This window comes from Schistocerca nitens, chromosome 6 (genome assembly GCF_023898315.1).
Source record: "Schistocerca nitens isolate TAMUIC-IGC-003100 chromosome 6, iqSchNite1.1, whole genome shotgun sequence".
In the NCBI taxonomy this organism is placed as follows: domain Eukaryota; kingdom Metazoa; phylum Arthropoda; class Insecta; order Orthoptera; family Acrididae; genus Schistocerca; species Schistocerca nitens.
In genome coordinates, this window is record NC_064619.1 from 472,443,206 (window position 1) to 472,467,735 (window position 24,530).

At 43.7% G+C, this 24,530-nt stretch overlaps 2 long non-coding RNA genes and 1 other non-coding gene across 8 annotated transcripts in view; 2 read left to right on the top strand and 1 right to left on the bottom strand.

Moving 5' to 3' along the window:
- LOC126263059 (uncharacterized) overlaps positions 1-24,530 on the bottom strand; it is a 498,584-nt gene that overhangs the window by 366,874 nt on the left and 107,180 nt on the right. For 3 of the 6 annotated variants that reach the window (XR_007546812.1, XR_007546813.1, XR_007546808.1), the window contains exon 2: positions 3,137-3,220. The exons of the other annotated variants lie outside the window; for them this stretch is intronic. This is a non-coding gene — a long non-coding RNA (uncharacterized LOC126263059). The remainder of the gene's footprint in view (positions 1-3,136; positions 3,221-24,530) is intronic. 6 annotated transcript variants of the gene reach the window in all.
- LOC126263060 (uncharacterized) overlaps positions 1-24,530 on the top strand; it is a 98,361-nt gene that overhangs the window by 36,621 nt on the left and 37,210 nt on the right. The gene's annotated exons all lie outside the window — the stretch shown is intronic.
- On the top strand, positions 9,569-9,643 carry Trnas-uga (transfer RNA serine (anticodon UGA)). The gene has a single exon. It is a non-coding gene; the product is annotated as a tRNA-Ser (tRNA).

The following is a 24,530-nucleotide window of genomic DNA, read 5'->3' on the forward strand; positions in this document are numbered from 1 at the left end:
AAACAAATTAATAACTATCAGGTTGTATGTCTTGCGGAAATAAGGCAGAACCTTTTTTCGGTATCTACCGGCATGATTGTCAACAGCCAGCCATCACAGACCTTTTCTGAATCCAGCAAACAGTATCTTAGGTTTGATCACTCGTTGCCTATGCAGCCCGCACATTAAGAAGAAAATATCAGAATCATATTCAGCAGTGATAAAAGGGGAGGAGCTTACTAATCATATCCAACCGATACAGATTACAGCAGCTATACAGTACGTCTGTTCGCAAAATCTCGTAACAAACTCTAATTTCAAAGTTGGATAGAGATATAGGAAAAATAGACAGCGGATTCCAAACGTCTTTGAAGATGGTTACAAGTGTTGTGTGATGAACTTTTATGAACTGGGTGCAGAATGAAAAATTGTATGGTGAACACTGAATCTAAATTAGTGGTAAGAATAATCAACAACTATAAACTGGTGGAAATTGCAGAAACTTGTGGAATTAGATAAATTAATGGTAACAGTAATGTGATTTTGGTCGTAATAATTACGGTTATGTAACCTTCTTATGCTAAGTAGTATTAGGAGACCTCTAATACAGACATTATTTCAATTACCTCAAAGATTAAATTTAAAAAATCGGTACAGAAAATAATCTACTGCAGGTGGTAGAGGATTAATTAAGACATACAAAACCTAAGCTACCTGATTTAATACCACAAAAACATGATGCAAGGCGGAAGAATTTCAGGTTAAAAGCGATAAACTAGAGAGCGAAATCACGAATCAGAAAAGCAGTTCGATGGACAAAGATGCAGTGTCAAAAATCTGCGGTTGAAACTTTTAATTTAACTTGACAGTCCAATTTAGTAGTTGCTTCAGTAAAATGACAGTGCAGTGACAATGCGACTGATGTAACTGAGGCGCTTTGTGGCGTGCAAGCTCTTGGTGCAGATACTGAAATAAAATTTTATGACATCAGAGAGAAAATAGGCAATTACTCCGACCATGCATGGAAATCTGGTTGCATATTTTTGAAGAATGAGAGTAATACAATGAATGGTGTGGCGAATGTATTGTTTTCACATCCGGACTTAACGAACCACAGTTGTAATCTGAGAGCTCCGGGATTCTAACCAGTTCATGACACACATTCGCTGGTTTTTACTAAACTTACCTAGTCAGGAAATTGATGCACGAGTGAACCACTTAAAAATAAGATCACTGTTGTCAGGCAAATAAGCGTCGCAAAACTATAAAACTTTTAAATAAACTGACACAGTTTTTTTAATGAATATTTGTCACAATACCGTCAATGAGACATTAAATCATGATTCTCGACACCACCAAATTACACAAGGAATGAGTTGAGCTGGTGCTAATAGTTACAAACTCACATTGGTGTAAATGCAAATAGCGAACGATGCAGTTAAAATTAACTGATATTTTAATTCAAAGCGCCACGTTGTGGTACAGGAAAGACTGGTTTGGTTTTTGCATCATGAAATGGAAGAAACGTGATTGATATTAGATTACTTAAAAAATGGTTCAAATGGCTCTGAGCACTATGGGACTCAACTGCTGAGGTCATTAGTCCCCTAGAACTTAGAACTAGTTAAACCTAACTAACCTAAGGACATCACAAACATCCATGCCCGAGGCAGGATTCGAACCTCCGACCGTAGCGGTCTTGCGGTTCCAGACTGCAGCGCCTTTAACCGCACGGCCACTTCGGCCGGCTTAGATTACTTACAGCATACTAATAGAGAAAGTGCTTTAATAACTTTTTTATGTCTTGACCACATTTTTTTATTTCCAAAAACACATTACGCATCTCGACTTTCCGTCGTTATCAAAGGCTACAAAATACAAGACAAAATTGGTATTAGAAGGTATGGAAATACGTTACATTTCACCTCTGGTGAGAGACATAGTACTACGACTAGAATATTGCTTTCTAGCTTACCAGTGTTATGTCAGTCGTCTCGACTTCAAGTAAAAAAAGAGCTGGAGTCCTCATTAATTTACTTCTGCCTTCGCATCAAAAGATAAAGTGTCATAACTTATGGAGTATAAGAATTCTAAAACCACATGCGTAACCGACCTAGTGGTCGTTTAACATGATTATGAAGCCATTAGATATGTGTCCTATTCGGATGGGAGACAGGGTGACTTCAGCATGTCAAAGTCGTATATTCTGTGACCTGCAGGGTGACTTCACCGTGTAAAAGCGATGTGTATGAAATGAGACTTTGCCGGATGCTTGGCCATTCACACCATCTTCCACAGTCGTATGTTCTCTGACCTCCAGGGTAATTTAACACTGTGTACCGCTGTGTTCCCTGCAGGCCTCCTTCGCTAAATGTCTGCTGGCTCTTTCCCCCAGATCCCACTGGGCCTAGCTCCTCTCCTCCGTGTTATCACCACATTATATCCGGACTTGTCGCATTAGGTAAGACGATGTTGATAATCGAACCTGAATGCTGATTAAACAATTCTGGCAACTGTATTGAGGCCCATTAAATGTAACACTGACGTAAGACATGGACAGTTGATTCTAACCAAATCATTTATCATTCCGGGAAATTAGGTGTGCTATTTGATAACTGAACAAATGACAATGTGAAAGGCTTCAGAATGGTAACACCTCTCTCAAGTGGAAGATAATTATGCTGAAAAATATTTTAGGAGCAGAAGTTCACTTTATATGCTACCAACACGAGCGACTGGTTGAAGACGACGTTGTAGACCATCTGGTTGCTCATCCAGTTAGCTGTTGAACATGGTTAATATGAGACTGACCAGAGGACATGTGGAGTCAGAGGACAGAGAAACAGGAACTGTTAGCAAAACTTTGTATAATCCCATTTACCTTCCTTTCCAGAGGAAGAACAAGGAGGAGCTCGTAATAAAAGACAGTGGCTTAAGTAGTTATATTGTAGGCCTCTGTCATTCCAGATTAACTCATCGTACGTAGGACAATGGTAGTGAATGTCGGAAGAACGGAATTCTAACTGATACTACAGGCTATAAGTGAATTCACACTATCACTAACTCTAGGCCAAAAGTTCGAAATAAATGTAATACTTTATAACACATATCTGTGTACAGAACTAGCGCTATCTCTGAATTACTAAACATACTCTACCTCTCATCGAACTAATAAGTTCTTTTCCAAGAGGAACGTCTGTTCACCCTGGACTCGTTTTTTGAGGAGATACTGCAGAAGCGTCTGCAAGAAGAGAAAGAAGTTCTTTCAGTTATGGTGAGTGTAAATTACAACAGTAGAAAAAATACTAGCATTTGGTTTCAAAGTGAATTTTTCGTTTTCTCACTACATGATAACTTACTCTCGAATATGATACTAGTTACTGCTCTGCTTCCGGGTATTAGGCTGAATTGTTGTGTTTATTTTGTGCTCAATACTTCCACGGACGTCCCAGTGATTAACTTCACGTGCGGCGAACTTTGCGGTAATGTGTATTCGGTGCTTGGACTGAAACCAGTCAGGGATCGTCACACGACCTGAGGGATATGGCTCGGTCAGTTGTTGAAATGTTGACCATAAAGCAGGAATAACAACACGGCATAACCTCAGAAGCACAGCATTAACCAGTCGTACCAAAATAGTGTTAAAGATAATGTGATATTCGTTATTTGTAAGTATGAATAGTTGCTGAGAAGTGAAACGAATTAAGTTAGTCGGATAGTAAATTGAATTATTATATTCTTAATATCGATATCTGTATCCTGCTAACTTAGGATAAATGTTACAATTCGTTACACTTTTCTATGAGAGGAACTAGTACAAATCCGGAATCACTTAACGTGTTACATAACACGAAAGTAATAAGATCTTTTCCAACAGGAAGCCGTGCGGTTCTAAGCGCTTCAGTCCGGAACCGCGTGACTGCTACGGTCGCAGGTTCGAATCCTGCCTCGGGCATGGATGTGTGTGATGTCCTTTGGTTAGTTAGGTGTAAGTACTTCTAAGTTCTAGGGGACTGATGACTTCAGAAGTTAAGTCCCATAGTGCTCATAGCCATTTTTTCCATCAGGAGCGTCAGTTCACGTTGGACGCTTTCTTTGTGCAGTTGCTGCAGAAACGGCTGCAGGAGGAGGATTAAAGTCGTGCTGTTACGGTGAGTGGTACTTCGATTTTGGTAGAGAACTACAGATTTTGGTTTCTAAGTGTATTTCTCGTTTCATGACCACATGGTAACTCCCTTGACATAGGGAATCTTCATGTTTTCTCTAGTCTACAGTTTTATGATTTTAAATATAACTGAAATAATATCAGCTTAGATACATCCCCATGGCTACAAAGGTCTTGGTAGCCCCATAAACTTTGTCAGTACCCATAGTCTGCTCTTTTTTTATGCCAGTTGTGAATTGTGTTCAGATATGTAGTCCTTTCGTGACATACATTTCGTTTTGCTCCAGTATAGGTAGGATACACTTAAACTCAAGAATCAGTGGTACAATATGGATTCCTACGCATTCACATCATGTACAGCCGTTCAAAAAACATTCTCCTGTGTCATCTCCGGCCCATAAAACAGTTATCAAGTTTACAGCACAGCTTAAGTTTCAGCGTCCCATGATTATACTTGGTTCTTTGATCCTATTTTTTATACTGCATAATCGTTTATTTTTCTGTCGCGTAATTATCCACGAAGCTCTCCTAATTTGAAATGAACATTTGCACAGCTTGTTTTAAGAAATTCTAGTAATTTGATATTGATGCCTTTGCTCACAGCCTGAATTCTCTTCGTTCCTTAATGAGTATAGTACAGGTAAGAATAATACATCACTTTGCGTGAGGTATCGACTAACTCTAAAATATTCTGATACTTGTAACAACTATCTACCATCATGATGCAATAATTCTGTAGACCATTTGACCACAGTAGACCGCACTCCGGGACGAGTATACAGGCAAACATTCACTGTCGGTAGTTTTCATATTTGCGATAATTAGTGTTCTAGGGTTCATGAGATGGGGCGATAGAAACACCGCTTCTATGGATACAGAAAACGACCATTTATTACCATGGGGTCCTACGATAATTTAGCACTTTTCTTTACAGATGTCATGTCAACCCACCATAATAGGGTGACGTTTTTAATTTTGAAATTTATGTTTGTCGGCAGATCACTCCAGTGTCCTCCGCTCCCACCTTGGAGGTCTGTACTTCACACCGCGCAGCTCTTGAGAGCCGCCATGTTAGACGCTGGACGTGTGGACGCGTGGCCATCAACGCGACATATGGTGAAGACCGTCTGGCTGCTAAACTGTTCGACGGCGATATCGTGGCGAATACCACCTGAAACCACAGTTACCGATCCAATAAATCTTTGGATTAATGATATAACACGTCTCGTTATTTGTTTTATTTGCAACAGGCGGCGTTGTGGTAATGCAGGGGACTCGCATGACGGTGGTTGAAGTTCTCTTTCGACCACCTAGATGAAGGGGTTGATGGCTTCTCTAAGTAGATTATGGCAAACGCGAGAATGGTTCCTTACGAATAAAACTCTTTTGATTTTCTCTCCAATGCGAGTCCTATCTGCCATTATCTGTTCGTCAATGAAAGTGGAAGTTAGAAGTGAGTAAGTCCTACTTCTTATTTTTATTCGTGTAACAAAATGAATATAAGCAATAATGGTAATAAAAAAACTGTTGTGCCAATGGTACACGAATGGAAAAATTAGGAATACACTGGACTCCTCATTCAAAATTTGTGTATGAAGTTTAAGAGCAAAATCATTGACACTAATGATAACACTCAAAAGACTACACTGACAACAAAATCTCTGCTTCGAAGGATAACATATTAGTCGCTATAATCCCAAAATTTACTATTAAACTCAGTGAGCCACATGTAATACGGCCCTACACACGCAGCAATTAAAATGTAATCAACATTTGTCGCCCTCAGCATACAGTGCTCACTCATTAACGACTGTCTATACTTGTACGTAGAAACTACACTGATCAGTCAGAACATTATGACCATCTACCTAATAGCCGGTATGTCCACCTCTGGGACGGATATCAACGGCGCGTGTCGTGGTATGGATGAAATGAGGCTTTGGCAGGTCGCTGGAGGGGGTGAGACCACATCTGCACACACAAGTCACCGTAAATTACGGGGAGGGGTGCGATGAGCTGTGACGCCGCATTCCGAGATGTCTTCGATCGGGTTGGGTGGGCCGACACATCAACTGGAATTCAGGACTGTGTTCGTCGAACCGCTCCACACACTCCACTCCATCAGATTCCTGGCCATGTGACATGTCACCTTCTCTTGTTGAAAATTGCCACTACCATCGGGAAACACGATCGTCATGAAGGGGTGTCCCTGGTCTGCAATCAGTACACGGTAATCCTTGGCCGTCATGGTACCTTGCACAAGCTCCACTGGTCCCATGGATGTTCCCCAGAGCATAATGGTGCCGCGTTCAGTTTGTCTCCATCTCACAGTACAGGCGTGAAGGAGCTGTTGCCCTACAAGAGACGGATTCTCGCCCTCCCATCGGCAAGATAAAGAAAGTACCGAGATTAATCAGACAAAAAAATGGTTCAAATGGCTCTGAGCACTATGGGACTTAACATCTTAGGTCATCAGTCCCCTAGAACTTAGAACTAGTTAAACCTAACTAACCTAAGGACATCACACACATCCATGCCCGAGGCAGGATTCGAACCTGCGACCGTAGCAGTCGCGCGGTTCCGGACTGCGCGCCTAGAACCGCGAGACCACCGCGGCCGGCATTAATCAGACAATACAACGCTCTGCGACTGCGCCAATGTCCAGTGCCGATGGTCACGAGACCAATTTAGTTGTAGTTGCCGATGTCGTGGAGTTAACATCGACACATATTCGTGTCTTCGGATATGGAGGCGCTTCGTTACGAGTGTTCGGTACGATGAGTTCACATACACTTGCACTCTGTCCAGCATTAAGCTCTAATGTTCATTCTGCCATAGTTCGTGGCCTGTCCTGCTTTACCAGTCTGCCCAACGTACGACGTTCGACATCTGTGATGTGGGGTGGCCGCGACAAGTCATGCAGTCTTCGGAAATGCCATCACAATCTGCCCTCGGTCAAACAGAGATAGATCGCGGGCCTCTGTCATTCTACACACGGACGGCAGGCTCACAGATACTACATGCACCGTGCGTTTGTCTGATTAGCAGTCATTCCGCGCCATGTGTCGCTGCTGTCGCCTGGACGGGTTTATATCGACAGTAGGTCGGTGGCCATAACATTCTCGCTGATCAGTATTGGGACACATAAATCAAAGCACACTTAGTATAATCAAACTGATGCTGCAATTCACTGAACTGCATAGGGCAAATATCAATTGATTAGCATGTGGATGTGACCTCAAGCGAGTAAACAAAGGTATTAATGAGGTATTAATGGTGCGAACGTATTGCTCAGCCTTAAGATCGACTGAGAATTCAGAGAGAGTTCATGACCGCTACTTCTTATACTGTGGCCCCTACCCCCTATGATTTGTTATGACCTTAAATTTTACTTTCAGGACTAACGCTACAAAGGCAAATGCTGTTCCAGAAGGCTGGTTTTTATTTTATTTTTTTATTTATTTCACCAAAAGTAAAGAAGGGTCGTTTGGAACATTTATGGGGGATACGACATGCGCTAGATGCGTAGCGTATACATCTGAACCACCTTGACGTTAGGATTTTGTCACAGACTGGATGGTTCCGCAATGTTCATGGCTGTACAGGTAACTTCAACCTGAAGAAAATGACACAGTTACTATGTTCCAAAAATAAAGTAATGAAAAATTTTAAAATATCTGGGTAATTTTAAGATATTTCGTGAGATAACAATGATAAGTAACTTCCTTTACACCTCTCTAAGAACTTTTGTGTGCAATAATAACGCAAAAACAAAACAAGCAAACGTGATGCAGTAGTTGTTTGTTCTATATAAATATGACGATATCAGGATGTGTGACTGAAGCCCAGTAATGATTTCATGATAATATTGATAATGAAACTTCCTGGCAGATTAAAACTGTGTGCCCGACCGAGACTCGAACTCGGGACCTTTGCCTTTCGCGGGCAAGTGCTCTACCAACTGAGCTACCGAAGCACGACTCACGCCCGGTACTCACAGCTTTACTTCTGGCAGTACCTCGTCTCCTACCTTCCAAACTTTACAGAGGCTGTCCTGCGAACCTTGCAGAACTAGCACTCCTGAAAGAAAGGATATTGCGGAGACATGGCTTAGCCACAGCCTGGGGGATGTTTCCAGATTGAGATTTTCACTCTGCAGCGGAGTGTGCGCTGATATGAAACTTCCTGGCAGATTAAAACTGTGTGCCCGACCGAGACTCGAACTCGGGACCTTTGCCTTTCGCGGGCAAGTGCTCTACCAACTGAGCTACCGAAGCACGACTCACGCCCGGTACTCACAGCTTTACTTCTGCCAATACCTCGTCTCCTACCTTCCAAACTTTACAGAAGCTCTCCTGCGAACCTTGCAGAACTAGCTCTCCTGAAAGAAAGGATATTGCGGTGACATGGCTTAGCCACAGCCTGGGGGATGTTTCCAGAATGAGATTTTCACTCTGCAGCGGAGTGTGCGCTGATATGAAACTTCCTGGCAGATTAAAACTGTGTGCCCGACCGAGACACGAACTCGGGACCTTCGCCTTTCGCGGGCAAGTGCTCTACCAACTGAGCTACCGAAGCACGACTCACGCCCGGTACTCACAGCTTTACTTCTGCCAGTACCTCGTCTCCTACCTTCCAAACTTTACAGAAGCTCTCCTGCGAACCTTGCAGAACTAGCACTCCTGAAAGAAAGGATATTGCGGAGACATGGCTTAGCCACAGCCTGGGGGATGTTTCCAGATTGAGATTTTCACTCTGCAGCGGAGTGTGCGCTGATATGAAACTTCCTGGCAGATTAAAACTGTGTGCCCGACCGAGACTCGAACTCGGGAGCTTTGCCTTTCGCGGGCAAGTGCTCTACCAACTGAGCTACCGAAGCACGACTCACGCCCGTTACTCACAGCTTTACTTCTGCCAGTACCTCGTCTCCTACCTTCCAAACTTTACAGAAGCTCTCCTGCGAACCTTGCAGAACTAGCACTCCTGAAAGAAAGGATATTGCGGAGACATGGCTTAGCCACAGCCTGGGGGATGTTTCCAGAATGATATTTTCACTCTGCAGCGGAGTGTGCGCTGATATGAAACTTCCTGGCAGATTAAAACTGTGTGCTCGACCGAGACTCGAACTCGGGAACCTTGCCTTTCGCGGGCAAGTGCTCTACCAACTGAGCTACCGAAGCACGACTCACGCCCGGTACTCACAGCTTTACTTCTGCCAATACCTCGTCTCCTACCTTCCAACTTTTACAGAAGCTCTCCTGCGAACCTTGCAGAACTAGCACTCCTGAAAGAAAGGATATTGCGGAGACATGGCTTAGCCACAGCCTGGGGGATGTTTCCAGAATGAGATTTTCACTCTGCAGCGGAGTGTGCGCTGCAGAGGTACTGGCAGAAGTAAAGCTGTGAGTACCGGGCGTGAGTCATGTTTCGGTAGCTCAGTTGGTAGAGCACTTGCCCGTGAAAGGCAAAGGTCCCGAGTTCGAGTCTCGGTCGGGCACACAGTTTTAATCTGCCAGGAAGTTTCATATCAGCGCACACTCCGCTGCAGAGTGAAAATCTCATTCTGGAAACATTCCCCAGGCTGTGGCTAAGCCATATCTCCGCAATATCCTTTCTTTCAGGAGTGCTAGTTCTGCAAGGTTCGCAGGAGAGCTTCTGTAAAGTTTGGAAGGTAGGAGACGAGGTACTGGCAGAAGTAAAGCTGTGAGTACCGGGCGTGAGTCGTGCTTCGGTAGCTCAGTTGGTAGAGCACTTGCCCGCTAAAGGCAAAGGTCCCGAGTTCGAGTCTCGGTCGGGCACACAGTTTTAATCTGCCAGGAAGTTTCATATCAGCGCACACTCCGCTGCAGAGTGAAAATCTCATTCTGGAATATTGATAATATTTGCACCATTTTACGTCAGTTTCAGCTTAGATTTTGCTTTATTATATCGATAAAAACTAATTACAGATATACTGTATATTATAGACCTCTAAAATGCCTAGCACGATTAGGTGAAAAAGTTTCGTACACACACGTAAATTCGTTTGTAACGGACGGAATATTCTCTTATCACTATGATAAGGCACAATTAGGTTGTTTGCAGACGATGCTGTCATTTACCGTCTTGTAAAGTAATCAGATGACCAAAACGAATTGCAAAATTATTTAAATAAGATATCTGTATGCTGCGAAAAGTTGCAACTGACCCTGAATAAAGAAAAGTGTGAAGTTATTCACTTGAATACTATAAGTAATCTGCTAAATTTCGATTACGCGGTAAGTCACACAAATCTGAAGGCTGCAAATTCAGCTAAATACTTAGGGATTTCAATTACAGATAACCTAAATTAAAACGATCACCTAGATAATGTTGTGGGTAGAGCAAACCAAAGACTGTGATTCACTGGCAGACCACTCACAAGGTGCAACAGGGCTACTAAAGAGACTGTTTACATCAAGCTCTTCCGCCCTATTCTGGAGTATTGCTGTTCAGTGTGGGATCCGCATCAGGTAGGACTGGCGGATGACATCGAAAAAGTTCAAAGAAGGGCGGCTCGTTTTGTACTGTCGAGAAACAGGGGAGATAGTGACACAGACATGATGCTTGTATTGGAGTGGCAATCATTAACACAAAGGCGTTTCTCGTTGCGAGGGAATCTTGTTATGAAATTTCAATCCCCAGTTCTCTCCTCCAATTGCGGAAAGGTTCTGTTGGCACGCACGTACATAGGGAGAAATGATCATCACGATAATATAAGAGAAATCAGGGCTCGCACAGAAAAATTTAACTGCTCGTTTTCCCGCGCACCGTTCGTGAGTGGAACGGTAGAGAAACTTGTGGTTCATTGAACCATCTGCCAAGCTCTTTATTGTGAATGGCAGAGTTATCACGTTGACGTAGACGTAGAGGTGGACAATTTAGTTAATGCTTACAATAGAAGGTATACACAAGAAATCGAAATGGCAGGTAATAACTCCCGACCTACAACACAAAAGATTAGGATAAGACGACATAACATAAAATTACTAGGTAATTCAGTAATGCCCTTGATAGTTTATAGATATGGAAAAAAGTAAGGTTAAACAAGTAATTTTCCTTCCTAAAATGTGTAGGTGTTATGCAGTACGATAATGGAATAGTAATGAAATAGTAATGTGAATTGTATTCATCACAATTTTGTAAATAACTTTCAAAATGTTCTTTTTTACACTTTGCTTAAGGTCGGCCACACCGCAATATCTTTTTTTCCAGAATAATGCGGTAGCAAATCCGTCTAGTGCTGAATACAAACAAACATAGTCTCCTACACCACACACTGTTATTTTACCTTTAGCAGCACCATGACTTGTACACTTCAATAACTCTCTTCCATATACACTCCTGGAAATGGAAAAAAGAACACATTGACACCGGTGTGTCAGACCCACCATACTTGCTCCGGGCACTGCGAGAGGGCTGTACAAGCAATGATCACACGCACGGCACAGCGGACACACCAGGAACCGCGGTGTTGGCCGTCGAATGGCGCTAGCTGCGCAGCATTTGTGCACCGCCGCCGTCAGTGTCAGCCAGTTTGCCGTGACATACGGAGCTCCATCGCAGTCTTTAACACTGGTAGCATGCCGCGACAGCGTGGACGTGAACCGTATGTGCAGTTGACGGACTTTGAGCGAGGGCGTATAGTGGGCATGCGGGAGGCCGGGTGGACGTACCGCCGAATTGCTCAACACGTGGGGCGTGAGGTCTCCACAGTACATCGATGTTGTCGCCAGTGGTCGGCGGAAGGTGCACGTGCCCGTCGACCTGGGACCGGACCGCAGCGACGCACGGATGCACGCCAAGACCGTAGGATCCTACGCAGTGCCGTAGGGGACCGCACCGCCACTTCCCAGCAAATTAGGGACACTGTTGCTCCTGGGGTATCGGCGAGGACCATTCGCAACCGTCTCCATGAAGCTGGGCTACGGTCCCGCACACCGTTAGGCCGTCTTCCGCTCACGCCCCAACATCGTGCAGCCCGCCTCCAGTGGTGTCGCGACAGGCGTGAATGGAGGGACGAATGGAGACGTGTCGTCTTCAGCGATGAGAGTCGCTTCTGCCTTGGTGCCAATGATGGTCGTATGTGTGTTTGGCGCCGTGCAGGTGAGCGCCACAATCAGGACTGCATACGACCGAGGCACACAGGGCCAACACCCGGCATCATGGTGTGGGCAGCGATCTCCTACACTGGCCGTACACCACTGGTGATCGTCGAGGGGACACTGAATAGTGCACGGTACATCCAAACCGTCATCGAACCCATCGTTCTACCATTCCTATACCGGCAAGGGAACTTGCTGTTCCAACAGGACAATGCACGTCCGCATGTATCCCGTGCCACCCAACGTGCTCTAGAAGGTGTAAGTCAACTACCCTGGCCAGCAAGATCTCCGGATCTGTCCCCCATTGAGCATGTTTGGGACTGGATGAAGCGTCGTCTCACGCGGTCTGCACGTCCAGCACGAACGTTGGTCCAACTGAGGCGCCAGGTGGAAATGGCATGGCAAGCCGTTCCACAGGACTACATCCAGCATCTCTACGATCGTCTCCATGGGAGAATAGCAGCCTGCATTGCTGCGAAAGGTGGATATACACTGTACTAGTGCCGACATTGTGCATGCTCTGTTGCCTGTGTCTATGTGCCTGTGGTTCTGTCAGTGTGATTATGTGATGTATCTGACCCCAGGAATGTGTCAATAAAGTTTCCCCTTCCTGGGACAATGAATTCACGGTGTTCTTATTTCAATTTCCAGGAGTGTATATATGCGGATCATATCAACCCCTACCATATCAACAACAGCCAGAATATGGCGCACTGAAATGTTGAAACTGGTTGCAACAAAATAAAATAAAATGATAAGGACGACTGTAGGTGTTCTATTTTGTCACAGCAGTAAACGACCGTCGTCCCAAAGACCTCCTGACAGTAGAATGGACATATAAAAACAATATTCCGTATGTCGTCAGCCATGTGTCTACATCCTGTACCCGCACATCCGCTATGTATATTCGCGTACGTTGGACACATTTTACTTTAAACTCGCTTGCCCGGTGTCGGCGGATAAATACGATACCACAGAGCCTGCGTTATTCGGAAGTAGAGTGTAAAATTCCTTCTGACGTGCATGCATGTCCTAAGGAACAGGCACTTCGACAACTACAGCCGTTATGAAATACAAGAAATTTATTCACAGTTGTGTATATGGGCGACCATCAGCTGTATAGTAGAATTACGACAGTGAAAATCTGTGCCTGAACGGAACTCAAACCCGTACTCCACGCTTATCGCGAGCGGTCGCCTTATCATTTGGCTATCCGAGCACGACTCATGGCCAGGCCCGAACTTACACACATCGTCTGCCACATGTTTAAATCCTGTACGCGTACGTAGGGTCATTCAGTAATTGAAGAAACAAATTGGTCTGGGGACAAACTGTTAGTAGGGCAAGTTTGATACTTTTCTGGCTTTAAGTTGGCATTACTAGGATGAACCCTGATCAGCTGATGCATCAACACTGTTTGGTTTATAACCTCAAAAATACATTTCAAGATGACGAGTCCGCTCGAAACGTCCACATTAGTTGAACAACGTTCTGTTATTCGTTTTTTACTTGCTGAAGTCGAGAAACCAGTGAATGTATACTGTAGAATGTCTAAGTTTATGATGAAGGTTGTATAAATCGTACAAATTTTTACAAGTGGGTAGAGCAGTTAAAAATGGTCGAGACTCAGTGACTGATGAACACCGTTCTGACCGACCAGTTGCAGTTACAACCCCCTCACTTGAAAGTCCAATTGATCACATTATTCGTGCCGACCGCCGTGTGACTGTGGAAATGACAGTTGATAAGGTTCAAGTTAGTACTGGTACTGTTCAAAATACTGTCTGTAACAAGCTGAAGTACCGCAAAACATGTGAAAGATGTGTCCCAAAGGAGTTGACGAGGCTACAGAAGTAAACTGGGTTGATAGTGTGCACAGAGTACAGCAACGTTATGAAAGAGAAGGTGAGCACTTCATCATCAAATTTTAACTTGTGATGAAACTTGGGTTCACTATTATGATCCAGAATCAAAAAGACAAAGCATAGAGAGGAAGAACACCAACTCACCCGTCAAGAAAAATTTCAAATCCAAGCGTCAGCTGGAAAAGTCATGTTGACGGTATTTTGCGCTGTTGAAGGTCTAGTTTTTTGTGATTGCCCCGAAGAGCAGCCAAGAATGAACAGCCAATATTACTCGTATTTGCTTTTAAACAATATGAAGCCAGCCACGAGAGAGAGAGGTCGTGGATCTGAGAGGAGAGGTGTGATTCTCCAGCAAGACAACGCAAGCCCTCATATTGCTCATCTAACCTGAGAAACCATCGACAAAATGGGCTAGGAATTACTGCCTCATCCCCCTTACAGTCCTGACTTAGCACCTAGTGATTTCCATTTGTTTAGTGCACTGAAGGAGGCGTTACGTGGGATGAGGTTCCAGGACAACGAGGACGTGAAAAATTTTGTGGGAAATTGGATCAAACATCAAGATAAAGAGTTCTTTGCAGCCGGAATAAAAAAGCTTGTAGCCCGTTGGAATAAGTGCATAAATGTTCAAGGGGATTATGTTGAAATGTAGAAAAAATATTGTTTTGTAAAAATAAGTGCTTTGTCTTCAGACCGTTTTGACTCTAATTATTCAATGACCCTCGACTATTCCCATACAAGGGAGACATTTTCCTTGAAAGTCAGTGGCTCGGTGCCGGAGGATAAATAAGATATTGCAGTACCTGTGTCATTCGCAACTACGATGCAGAGTTCCTTCGGACAAGCAATCATCCATGTCCGAAGTTACACGAACTGCGGGGACTACAGCCGTTATAAAATACATGAAATATGTTCGCAATATATTCTCGGCAACAAATAGGTTCAATGGCTGTCTGGAACGTCAGGATGTATTCACATCAAATACTCGTTTCTTTATTGAAGCTTTACAGAGAATTACAGCCAGGTAGCCACGGTCGCTAATTCGAAACAGCATTAAGACCTAAATAGTAAGAACGTAATGGACTGTTGGTAATAGGCTCCTGATATGGCTACGTAGCTAGCGACAATAGAAATGATCGAAGTAGGTCCATGGCACAGACAGCGATAGACGGGACATGTCATTTACTTGCGTAGCACTAAGCCCACGTCATCCCACCATTTGAGAGCATTTTATAAACCACGAAATAGTCAGCGCAATTTGAGGGAAACATTTACTTCTACATCTGCCATTAAGCTACATTATGTTGTGTGGCAGAGGGTGCTTATGGTACATACATAACTTTCTAGTTGTGATCACTTCGAGAGGCTTCACTAAGAGAAAATTGTATGACGCCCGGCTCTTCTTGGAAGTACATACTCTAAATTTGAACAGTGAACCTCTTCGCGATGCACAACACCCCTCTTGTAGCACCTGCCAGTGGAGTTTGCTGGGTATTACGGTAACGCTGCCGCTACCAACGACCCCTTGATGAAACGCGTCGCTCTTCATCGCATGATGTGTACTTCTTCTAATAATCCTACCTGATAATGGTCCGACTCCTCTGCTTCTCTGCGACAATTTTTAGTTGGTCTTGCCTCTTTAGTCCATATATACGATAGCTATTCTGAGGTATTTTCCGGTTGTTCTTGTATCCAATGTCTTACCGCCAAACTCTTCACTTATGCACGTGCAGTACAAAACATTTAATTACGTGCAGTGCCAACTAGGCCAATCGTAAACTGTTTGCATGTCTTCCTGCATTTCGATACGGTTGTCTGATGTTGCAACCTTCCTGTAGACGACTGCAACATCTTAGAAACCCCCCCCGTGGAACTTACGACATTATCCGCTACGTCACTTACATACAGAGTATTGCATTTATTAATTGCCCCGTAGAGCTCCCCTGGGCTACGTGTATCGATTTTTCCCCTTGAGTTAAACCGCTCATTTCTGTTTTCTAGAATGTCCTGAAACCAGCCGTTTGGTCTGCTACTCAGTAAGCTTGTACCAGTGACGGTTCGCGCAGATTTTCCTGGGAGTTCACTGGATGATGGTCTACAAAGTTTCAAATGACTAACATACATGTTTTAATAACAATAAAAAATAACTACTCTACGGAATTACACTTACCTTACGATGGATGTTTGCACGAATAATCCGTTCTCCGCTCATTAAGAGCAGAGACTCTGTCAATGAAGCATTCATTCAATTCATTGAATTCTACATTGCTGCGGACAATGTCTTTCTCGATTGAGCGTGCTGCTACTGCTGTTAGCAGCTGCTGACTCATAGCACGTCGCAGAAAACCTTCAGGATAGAGAAAGATCGGTCCGCGTCAGACGATGTCACCGGTATGATAACAGTCACTTTCAGGAGTTTCGTTGTTATGACTACAATGTTTCTGCAAATTATTTTCGAATTGGAATTGCAGAAATTTCTAAACTCATTCCTCGTGTTTAATATCTGAACTTCGGTTCACAGTTTATTGCCTTCAAGGATGGGATTTATTTTGCAAGACGCCTGTAGCAATGTTTGCAGAAAGTGACCTGTCTACAACACACAATTTTCAGCAACTTTTATTTCACACTTCATTTGAAAGAACCGTTTTTTAATTTATTTTCCTGTCCCTAACTCTGCGCAAAATGAAGCACCTCTCTACACGTGGAAATAATGTCAGATACGTTAGCTCGAATATATTTTTGCAGTGTTCTACCCCTTGTTGTATACGCAGTGGGTCAACTACTCATTTCTGTAATTGGCTGTACAATGCAGCAATGTTGGCACAGTGTGGTTGTAAATACAGACAACGAAAATTGAAATGCTGTGTACCTTCATTTCAGACGGTGCACTGTTCGTTAAATAATTGTAGTGGTTTGTCGAGATGAAATTTCAGTTTTCTCCAGGCATTCTACAAGTCACTGATTTCATACACAACTTGCAGAGTTCTTGATTTAAAATTTCACCTTGAGTAGGAAACATGGCAGACTTTCCTGCTCAGTATATCAATTACACACTGTGAAGAACATGAGTAAAAACTAAGAATCTCACTAAGGTCAACGCAATATCTTCAGACGTCCCTATTCCGACTCTCTGCACAGGTTAAAATCAGATCTTGCGTTTCGACATAAAAATGAACTACATAGGCATGTTCAAAATGTTCAACACAAGAGTCTGTGCACCTAAAAGACGACCACTCATGACACCTGTGCAATTGTAGCTCTGAGAAATAACTATATTTCGATTTCTCTAAGCGATTATCCTAAAGTTTTTGGGCCCTGATCTCGAGGTGTCAGGAATGTCAAAGACCTTGCTACAGAATTCCCCTTAGAGGAAACATATCTGACTATTATGATAAACAGTGAAATTGTTGAAATGTCATTGTTTTATTTGCGATAACTGGTACAGAATCAGTGACAGCAATTTTCTTTTCTGCTCTGTCATATTAAACCTGCTTCATACAAGAAAGAATAAAATTTTGAATATGTTTACATGTGCTTTTGAAAACAGCAACCTTCCAAAGATGATCATTAAATACAGTATCAGATCCAGCAATGAAACCTAAATTAAATCTAGAAGATGTTGGGAAATTCCTGGATTTGATGAGTTGCTGCATCCATAATTTCCACGAATTGCAAGCTCAGAAACACTACAAACTTCAACAGATGACTCAGTTTTAGAGAGTGTGTAACGATATTGGCGAATCTGATCATTGTGTCCAGAACCTGTGTATTGGGAGAATGACTCATGTATGCACAGTGACAGATGGTCTGAAGCGGGTTCATTTGAGTACGTAGTTCTAATTTTCATCCACCAGAGTCCAGTAGTGCACAGAGGCATTCAATAAACAGGTCAAGAGCATGTTTCAGCGAATTGTTGTGTTTATTTCATGAAGGATTTTTTGTTTATTTATCTCTGTACAATTTTGTAAATGCCTTTAGCAGTGTGAATGATGCGTGAATGTGGTCTAAATTAAATATGTAGGTCATTGTTCTACTGATGAACGTTGTACGACGTGGAATTTTGTAACGTAATATGTTAAGTACGTTTATGGTAAAAGGAAAGCTAATTCGAGTGCAAATGAAAATAGTTAATAACGTAAAGTATAACCAAAATATCATAATGCTAATAATTTATTTAATGAAAAGTACAGTTCGAAACCATGTTATTTGTTGATTGGTTGGTCATAAAAATCGCGTACTAACAAGTGAGAGTAATGTTTTTCTATTGGCCTTAAAGAAAACTGACCAATCAAGACGGAGTATTCTTCGCGCGTCTTTTCTCTTGGAGATAGAGCAAGCTTACAGCTGTCTAGAATAGTTGGAGCCAACCTTTCAATGAAACGGTCGTGTGGAGTATGAGCTCCGAAGGAAGTTATAATTTGCTTGTTTTCGTTGTGCTACTTGCCTAAAAATTGCCTTAAAGTGAAGGCAATGTGTTTTCTAGAAAGTACGCATTTTTTAAGCAATTTTGTGTATGAGAAAAGACAGCAATTACGCGTGGTTTATTGAGCAGGTCGGTAACTAAAAACTTGAGAGCATTAGACACCGAAAACTTAATACCATGGCTAGCATATTCATTTAAGATCAATCCCTGCTTAGTATCTGTTCAGATTTCGGGAAATACGTTACCATAAAATTGCTAACGTGCATGAAAGCGTTTGTGCATAATCTGTTGAGATTAGCACGGGCTTGGACGAGAACGTGTAAAATATCAATGTTAAGAATATAGCAAAGTGTTTCCAGTACTTACACCTTTCATTCAAAATTAAGACCTCTTCCCGACTTTTGGAATAGTTACGTTGCATGCAGCCTGTTCCGAGTTACAGTACGGTAGGTTTCTGCTCGGTTGCAGTGAGTTCACTGGTAGCCGCAGATAAAGGACGGAAGGAGCTGGGCCGCCGCAGTGTCTTCCCATTGGATGCCTACAAGCTCTATCCAGTTGTTGTGTAAAACCCCTTTCCCTAAAAATTGAGATCTGGACAAATCCGTTTTTTTTCTTGGTCGTCTATTATAAATGACTGAAATCATCAACGCCTTTGTAGCATCCGAAACGTTTCTCGCTCAGCATTTTCATTTGCAAACAACAAACACGAAAAACAATAAAATTTGTTTGTGATTCCACAACCAGATACCCAATTTACTTTCTCGTAACTGTCCAGTCTGAAAATCCTTACTACACTCCTGGAAATTGAAATAAGAACACCGTGAATTCATTGTCCCAGGAAGGGGAAACTTTATTGACACATTCCTGGGGTCAGATACATCACATGATCACACTGACAGAACCACAGGCACATAGACACAGGCAACAGAGCATGCACAATGTCGGCACTAGTACAGTGTATATCCACCTTTCGCAGCAATGTAGGCTGCTATTCTCCCATGGAGACGATCGTAGAGATGCTGGATGTAGTCCTGTGGAACGGCTTGCCATGCCATTTCCACCTGGCGCCTCAGTTGGACCAGCGTTCGTGCTGGACGTGCAGACCGCGTGAGACGACGCTTCATCCAGTCCCAAACATGCTCAATGGGGGACAGATCCGGAGATCTTGCTGGCCAGGGTAGTTGACTTACACCTTCTAGAGCACGTTGGGTGGCACGGGATACATGCGGACGTGCATTGTCCTGTTGGAACAGCAAGTTCCCTTGCCGGTCTAGGAATGGTAGAACGATGGGTTCGATGACGGTTTGGATGTACCGTGCACTATTCAGTGTCCCCTCGACAATCACCAGTGGTGTATGGCCAGTGTAAGAGATCGCTGCCCACACCATGATGCCGGGTGTTGGCCCTGTGTGCCTCGGTCGTATGCAGTCCTGATTGTGGCGCTCACCTGCACGGCGCCAAACACGCATACGACCATCATTGGCACCAAGGCAGAAGCGACTCTCATCGCTGAAGGCGACACGTCTCCATTCGTCCCTCCATTCACGCCTGTCGCGACACTACTGGAGGCGGGCTGCACGATGTTGGGGCGTGAGCGGAAGACGGCCTAACGGTGTGGGGGACCGTAGCCCAGCTTCATGGAGACGGTTGCGAATGGTCCTCGCCGATACCCCAGGAGCAACAGTGTCCCTAATTTGCTGGGAAGTGGCGGTGCGGTCCCCTACGGCACTGCGTAGGATCCTACGGTCTTGGCGTGCATCCGTGCGTCGCTGCGGTCCGGTCCCAGGTCGACGGGCACGTGCACCTTCCGCCGACCACTGGCGACAACATCGATGTACTGTGGAGACCTCACGCCCCACGTGTTGAGCAATTCGGCGGTACGTCCACCCGGCCTCCCGCATGCCCACTATACGCCCTCGCTCAAAGTCCGTCAACTGCACATACGATTCACGTCCACGCAGTCGCGGCATGCTACCAGTGTTAAAGACTGCGATGGAGCTCCGTATGCCACGGCAAACTGGCTGACACTGACGGTGGCGGTGCACAAATGCTGCGCAGCTAGCGCCATTCGACGGCCAACACCGCGGTTCCTGGTGTGTCCGCTGTGCCATGCGTGTGATCATTGCTTGTACAGCCCTCTCGCAGTGTCCGGAGCAAGTATGGTGGGTCTGACACACCGGTGTCAATGTGTTCTGTTTTCCATTTCCAGGAGTGTATATCATTATTGTTGTACTTAGTATTCTTGCCTATCTTGATTTTCGTCGCCATTCTCCATAAGTCGTAGATACAGAACTTATATTCAAGAAACTGGAAAAACAATTCAGTACCCAAAATCTCTGCACTTGAAAAGTACAAATATGGATATACTGTTGTAGACGCTGCACGTCTGAGAAGTGGCATCTTCAAACTTACAACTGGACATCGAATCTTCCCTCGTGACACACAGTAAAACCTGGTCACGGTACTTACATATTAACTGCAGCAAACAGAGAAATTTCCTACCTGTCGTAGCTGACTTGAATCCTGTTGTTATTTCAGTTTCACAACTATCATTTCCCACCGTGTTCAGTGACAAAACAGGTATCATAAGTTACAAAATAGTGCAGACATGAATCAGATTCAAAATCTACTATTTATGTGTCACATTGGTGGAACGACTGGGTCGGAAGAGGAACCACACTTCGGCGAGGTTCAACGGTTGTATTGTCCTGGTGCATACACGACGGAGCGTTGCTCCAGTGCTGAGGACAGGAGACACCTGCTGCCCACACCCCCTTCTCCGCCCCTGGCAGACCAACTCAGTTGCTGGAATGTGGTCTTCGGTGGTCCAGAATCGGATTTTGCGCTTGTGCCGAACCGAGCACATGAGAGCTGACCACTAGTTTCAAGCAAGACTGCGGACGTCGTCGAAGAGGTTCATTATATAACTAAGTATTTGTTTGTCATAGAGGCATGAGACTGGATTAATTTAAATTTAAAATTTTTACGCACTGTAAAATTCTGTCAGGTGAATATATCTGTGGGATCCACTGTTCCGCTCGCCACACGACGAACCGCCGTTGCTCGTAATTTTTTCTCTAAACGCGAGTGCGACAGTGCGAAGTCAACGAAAACAGCATTAACCCGGGTCTCGTTCTCTTCTGCTGTAGATCTTTTTGACCATGAAATTGAAGTGAATGTCGCTGGATGTCTGTTTGTGGAATCCATAATGATTTTTGTTGAACATCTTCCTCGATCGTAATGCGTGATCATAAAACATGTTCCGCATTTCTAGAACCTAACGGAGTCAGTGATATGGACCAATAACTATGTGTGTTTTGTTGAAAACGCGGGTGACCTGAACTTTTTTCCAGCCGCTTAGTGCCTTTCGTTGCGCCAACTGCCTACGAGAAGGTGCTGTTAAAAGAGGAGCTATGACCAGTGCTTCTTTCTTCGGCTGAGTGTATTCCTGTGTGTGATTTCTGTTCTAGAAGTACTAGAAATCTGCATACAGTAATGGTATCCCATGGCTCACCACATGTAAGTTCTCATCGCTCTTCACGATGGTAAGGACCTGGTGCCATTGAAAATTGGCATTTATGTTAGACTGGAAAAGATAATTTTGGCTACTGCTTCTTGAAGTATTCACTTGTTAGTAAGTTGGCGACATCAGGAATCGTTGCAGAAACAGCAGCATTTTGCACAAAAGCAATAAAATTCAGATCTTAGCGCTGTGTGGTGAATAGAGAAACTAGATTATCCGCATAGCGTCTTCCGACAACATGACCCCAAAGCGCAAACTATGGGAACGACAAAACTGCATGAGTCTCGGCGGGACACGTATTCCTCATCAGATGCCTCCCGTATTGCAAGCATGGAGATGCCTACCGCAACAAGATGAAACGGAAAAGTGTATCAACTGCAGAGACTGGTGGTTATTTCAGCAGACAACATTCTGTCTGCACGAGACAGTCATCCCCAGTGACTGCAGTGCTTAGTTGCAATATTATGGCGTTAATTTAACAAGTAAAATAAACCGACTTGGGAAAGAGAGAATGCATTCGATATGACAAAATAGTAATTAGCTCAAACTGAAACTTTGATATCGCCTGTCGAGCTTGAGCTGTAAAGTATTGGTGTTGCGGCGGGTGACGTCATACGTGTGCGGAACGTTGGTTTGTTTTCCTTAGGGGCGCTTGTATTGTCACCTTATGCTGCATTTGTAGTTTATATTGGATATATACTGGGTGTCCCAAAATAATGTATACATAGCGTTGCAAATTTTGATGGAGTGGGCATGTTACTGAATCCATAAATTTAGTTACTTAAGAAAAAGACGAGTTTGCGCTGTATCCCGCTTACACTCATAATGAACAAGAGTTTAATCGATATCTTTGGTTGTCTTGGTAACGTGAGTACACAGTGATTACAAAATATGTGACCTTCTACACATATTTGTTTCAAAGGTGAGCCGGTAATGTCCAAGGATTATTACCTCTAGTAGTCGCGGGGTCCAAACGACACGAATCGAATGTGCGATCCTAAATCGATCACGCGACTCTGGTGGCGGGCGTTATGAGTATATTTACGGTGGTCACTACAGCAACGACAAAAGCAGAGCGTAACAAAAATACTTGTAATTACAAAGGAGACGACTTACCTTACTCGTTGTTGGTATTGTCATCATGTGAAAGACCTTGATATGTGTACGCTACGCGAACAATTCCATTTTTGCTATTAATTCGCGCAGGTGTGTAACTTAGTGCAACTAATGGAACGACGGAAAACAGATAAAAATAACAATCACAAATAATTGATCATAACGCCCGCCAATAGAGTAGCGTGATCGATTTATGATCGCACATTCAAAATGTATCGTTTAGACGCCGAGACTTCAAGAGGCTATCTTTCTTGGAAATTACCATCTATCAAAGCCGCGGGCTCCAAACGATAGATATCGAAGGTGCGATTCTTAATCGATCAAGCGACTGTGGTGCCGGGCGTTATGATAAATTATTTGTGACTTTCTAGGAAAACCCAAACTATTTAAGTTGATAGTGAGTGGGATGTATGGTATTGTAGACGTTTCTTCAGCCGATTGTCTAAGGTGGAAGCATCTGATTCCATGCTTTGTAGAAAATTGTTTGAATTTGTCGAAATATGGACAAATACCAGATGACAAAAGAAGGGACTGTGTAGACTGTGGTGGGGCGAGGTCTGTAAAAGTTCGTAACAAGAGTTCTAATAGTTTTTCCTTGCGGAAACTGTAGTAACGAACGACTAACAGGAAGAGTACATAGTTTGACTATTCCAAAGTATCAGTCCAGACCAGCATAATTCTTGTAGCTTGCTGGACTAGGGACTACACCCTGCAAGCAACAGTACCGGAAACTGACTTACCTACTAATACCGTGTTGCGTTTATTTCGGGTTTTGCAGAGAAGTGTGTTATGTAATAGTAACGAACGACCGTGTACCGATCAGTGGACCAAATAAAGTTGTTGAAGTAGACGAGTCGCACATAGCAAGGGGGAAAAACGAGAGAGGACGACCTTTAAAGAATGAATTCAAATATATTTTGGTATTCGGTGGTACAGAACGAGAGTCCCGAAAGTGCTTGGAGGTAAAAGTATAGCCCAGAGACAAGGTACCTTTAGTCGGTTTAAGAAAGAACTTTATGCTACCAGGTAGCAAAGTGATTACAGACGGCTTTAAGCCCTTCAAGACACTGAAAGCAGAAGGATTCAACCACGAGTTGGTCAACCACTCTGTAGAGTTCGTGTCTTCCGATGTCGCCAGTGTGCACACGCAGAACATCGAGCGGCTGTGGAAATCAGTGAAATCTTCCATTAAAATAGAAGGACGTCCAGGAGGAAGAGACGAACTCAACTTCTTTCATTATCTGTATTTCCATAACTTGCGGTTGCAAGGCAAACTTGACGTATGTCACACTATAGACATATTTTTGTGTGACACTGGCAGAGTCTAGCCATGTTA